We start from the raw sequence: 5,092 nt of genomic DNA on the forward strand, positions 1-5,092 counted from the left end.
GCATCACACAGACAGCTTTGGTACTTTCTCTGCCAATGGAACTTAATGGAAGATTCACTCTGGCACAGGTCTGGCGATTTGGAGGGCTGCTGGAACATAAAACCAATGAACAACCATTGAGCAGTTATGGGTGCATCGTTAAACTGGTAATGTTACCCTTAGACAACCTTCTCACAGTGTCCATAGCCCTTTCATTTTCTGTCTGATGCACACAAAAGTGCAATGAAAATTGAGAGCTGTAGTCTGATTCAAAAGTTGTCACTGGGGCAGTACCGTTTCAAAAAGTACACTTTTGTACCTAGAAAGTAAATATTGGTATCTCAAAGGTCCACATTGGTACTTGAAACTCTAATGGTATGGTACCAAAAATGGTACATATTAGAACCTTTTCAAAAGATGTCTGTCCCAGCGACAACATATGTACTTTTATTTCTGAGTGTTGCATCTTTATTTAGGTTACTGGGTTGGGTACAACTAACACATTTGAGTAAGAACCAGTACTGGATATGCTAAAGTTTACAAGGATAGTGGCATCAAACCTCTACAAATTTCTCATAGTTTCTGCTGATTGCTGTGTAATAATTTAAATAAACTTTATTCTGTATTTAGGGTGCAGAATATTTGATATCAATCAAAATTTAACAAATAAATGTGATGTCTCATTAAAAAAAGCTTTAAGTAATTTTCTCATTCTCTGTGTGCTGTTTTTACTATTAGTAAAGTACAGCAAACTTTTTTCCCCAAAGTTTTACATGTTTTACTGAATTAATGCCTTTAAAGAAAAAGTTTGTCGTGTATAGTCTATTAAATTAAAAAAAGATTTTTGTGAAAACTATGCAGTAAATGTATTTTCTTTGCATGTGCAGCATTATGTGTCCTCATCTGCCCCACTGTCTTGTGGGGTTCCTCAAGGCTCAATATTAGGACCCCTTCTGTTCTCTCTGTATCTGCTCCCTTTGGGGTCTGTACTTAGGAAGCATGGCATGTCCTTTCACTTTTATGCTGACGATAGCCAGATCTATATCCCTCTCAAAAAAAATGAAACTGCTGGGCCACTACTTAAGTGTCTGGACGACATAAAAGCATGGATGGCTTTTAACTTCTTAAGCTTCAATGAGAGTAAGACCGAAGTTATGGTATTTGGTGACTCAACTGCCAATAATTTTATTGATCTGGGCTCTTTGAGCCAATACGTTAAGCCAACAATCACAAACCTAGGTGTAAAAATTGACCCTGAACTTAAGCTGGATAGTCAGATTAGGTCAGTGGTGAAGTTGAGCTTTTTTCATCTGAGAAAATTGGCCAAAATAAAGCCAGTTCTCTCTAGGCAGGATTTTGAGATGGTAATACATGCTTTTGTAACAACAAGGTTGGACTATTGCAATGCACTTTATGTGGGGGTCAGTATGTCTTCCATTGCTCGGCTCCAGCTGGTGCAAAATGCTGCCGCACGTTTACTAACTGGAACGCGTAAGTTTTCACATGTTTCCCCTATTTTATCCGCACTACATTGGCTCCCCATACAGCAAAGGATCCATTTTAAGATTCTATTGTTTACCTTTAAAGGCCTAAATGGCCTTGCACCGCCTTACATTTCTGAACTTTTACATCCCTATAGACCTACCCGCTCTCTCAGGTCAGCTGATAAACTGCTCCTAAGTGTGCCTAAAACTAAGCGCAAGCTTAAAGGGGATCGGGCTTTTGCGGTTGCGGCTCCTAAATTATGGAACGAGTTACCTTTATTCATCAGGCAGGCATCGTCATTACCAGTTTTTAAGTCTCTTCTTAAAACCCACCTGTATGCATTGGCGTTTGAAAACTGAAATTGAAAATTTGTGTTTTGTTATACAGATGGTATGTTGTCTTTGTATGGTTGTATTGCTATTAGTGCTCTTGCAGTCTTGTGTGTTTTCGGTGTGTTTTAGTGTTTTTTTATATATTTATTTATCTATTACTGTTTTTACTGTACAGCACTTTGTGTCCGCTCTGGACGTTAAAGCGCTTTATAAATAAAGTTTGCTTGCTTGCTTGCTTGCTTATGTCGATAGGATAGCAATGTTTAAACATTAATCTCAATTATTGGCCATTTACAGGTCTTAAAGGTACACTGTGTAGATATTTAGTGGCGTCTAGTGTTGAGACTGTGAATTGCAACCAACAGCTAAAGCCCAATTTATAGTTGTGCGTAAGCGCTTCGCCGTAGCTACGCCGTAGGTTATCCATAGCCTCTGCGTAGCCTGACGTGCACCTCACAAAATTTTTAACAGCGCATAAATTCTTAAAATATATATTTTTTGGCCCATTTTGCCTTTATTTGATAGACAGTAATTACGAGGTCACAGGAAAGTATAGGGTGGAGAAAGGGGTATAGGATCGGCAAAGGACCTTGAGTCGGGATTCGAACTCGGGTTCCGGAAGGGCGTCTGCACCATATGTCAGAGTACTGTCCACTACACCATCGGCTCCGACGTGCGTCAGTTCTATGTGGATCACAAGCGCTGTGATTGGTTCACTAGAAACCTCTCCCATCATGTAAATAAACTGCGTCATAGGTATTTCCGTTTGCGACGGTGAAAACAAAGTTGGGCCAAGTTGAGGAGTGATTTAACTCAAATTGCAACAAAAGTCGCTGTTTATTTACTTCCATCATTGCTGGTCTTTTCAAATCATACACAACAAGTTGCTGTTTCTTCTTCGTTTAAGGGTTAACTTGCCAAGCTTTTTCTTTATTGACGGTCGCGCTGCTACTGTGGTTACACGCGTGGATACCGCCTACCAGGGGGCGTCATGCACCATTTTTTTAAGGGGGCACAGTGTGCGCAGCTCACAAAATATTTTGCATATACAGACATCAAACGAAATATTGTAGAGCATTCAGTCTTTTCCTTGGCACTTACATTTCTAACAATTTGAGCACCCCTGCCTTCATGCAAAAACCTCCAAAGTAAAAGTGTTGTCTAACTTTCATATCAAATACTACTTAATTGGAATAATTACAAACTGGCATCATATTTACATCTGAAACGGCATGTTTTGATTATTTACGTTTTGTTTAATAACTTGTTTTATTGTGTCATTAATGCATTTTGTACAATAACTGCAGCGCCTAGCTGCCGCCAGAATAAAGTAATGTAACACGATCAAAACACTATCAAAATGGCAAAAATCTCTGAAAAGTGACAAGGATGCAGAACAGAATGAATAATATTTTGCATATTAAACAGATTAAAAGACAACAGATTAATGGATGCATCTTTGATTTTGAAGTTGCATGCAAAATCCATTTGGCTCAAAAAACCGAGGGGGCAAGTGCCCCCTCAGTTAGAATGGGCATGACACCTCTGCCGCCTACCAGCGGTCTGAGCGTGTGTTTTCACGTCGACGCGGACGACGACGCAAAAGTATAAATGAAAACCGACACGGAACCTACGCCGTTGCGGCTACGCACAACTATAATGAGCCCTCAAGTCCACATCCCTCCTGTTCGAAGGGCATGGTGAAGCTACGGTAGCCACCGCAGGACAAACACTTAATCGTCTGAGACAACGTAGTAACAACACACTCTATAAAACAGTTTGGCTGTTTCGGGCTACCGTAGCAATATGATGGCAATTTCCATGTAAGAGGATCCGCGGTGTATGTCCGCTCTTTCTAAGGTTATAAAAACAATACAGTTCATTTTGTAAGGTCTTTATGCATCACTGATAATATAGTTATCTATAATATATTGCTTTTCTGTCAAGAGATCCTTCTAAAAGTTGCACACTGCACCTTTAAATTATAAAACAACACAATTAATCTATGACTAAGCTACAGCAGTTTTGAGACAGTATTGTCATTTTAGAATTTGGCTTTGTATGACTACCTTCATCCTATTTTTATAACAATACCCAGAATGTTATTATATTAAAAAATCCATTATTTGTATTTAAATATAAAAGTCAAGAAAATTAGAAATACCTTACTATTTTTGACCTTCATCGTATGCCATATTCAAAACTGCGTTTCTTGTTTATCTGTCTGGTCAAAATTATAGATTTTCTAGATGCCACGGTCCTATTATTATAAACAGGAAATAGTGCAATGATCAATACATCTTCCCGTAAAAAGTTCTTAAGACCTACAAATCTCTCAAGACTGCTTCAGACTGTTGTGTGAAGCACTTGCCAACCTGTGTGCATGTGCAGCTGCAGACATTAAAAAAGTGTTTCTGAGCTTCAGAAACAGAATTTATGGTTTAGTTCATGTCCAGATTTAATACAGTTGGTTGGAAATGTTGTTTTATTGTGAACTTAATAAGCAATTTAAAGATATCTGTCTTCCCTCTTTCTAATACTTGGTATGACTGATATAGCTGCCAGAGGGGGTTGCCAATAATATACTGTAGCAGCCAAGTACAGAGTGTTTCTTGAAAGGACTTTGCTCTGGGGCTTTATTGTGGATTTACTTTTTGCAACTTTTCTTGTTGAAGTAACAGTTAGTGGTTTAAGAAATCTGTCTGGTACATGGGTACAGTTGCAGTTTCAGGTATGAGATAATTATATCAGGTATACAAAATAGTTCAATGTGTTTTGAGATGCAGATGTCAGACCATAAAAATGTCAAGCTAAGTTTATAAACACAGATTCCCATCTGATTAATGCAAATTTTTAAGCTTTTAAAAGCTATTGATTTAAAACATTGCATCTCTTTTTTCTCTCTCACTTCTGATGTGCACTTCTGGGGGGTTTAAGCTGTGTGAAGTGATTCGATAAAAAATAGATATTGTGAGAGAAGGTAGCACAATCAAACAGATGGATAGAGATTGGTTGCAAAGAGGTTTGATCGTGGAAGGCAGAGGGTCCTAACTCATTGCTGACCCCTGCAGGCTTGCCGTCCGGTTCCTCTTGATCTCAATCAGTGCAGAACAAGGATTCATTAGTCATTAGTGAAGTATCTAACACTGGCTTCGTCCCCGGGCCCAACACTCATCTTCTCGTTCTTGTCTCTAAGGCTTTTTCTCTCACACATGCACTTTTATCCGTCTGTCTCTCTTTGCTCTATCTGTAGTTCTTTTTGCTCACCAGGATGACCAAACGTGATTGTGCTTTGG

This window comes from Misgurnus anguillicaudatus, chromosome 17 (assembly GCF_027580225.2).
Source record: "Misgurnus anguillicaudatus chromosome 17, ASM2758022v2, whole genome shotgun sequence".
Taxonomy (NCBI): Eukaryota; Metazoa; Chordata; class Actinopteri; order Cypriniformes; family Cobitidae; genus Misgurnus; species Misgurnus anguillicaudatus.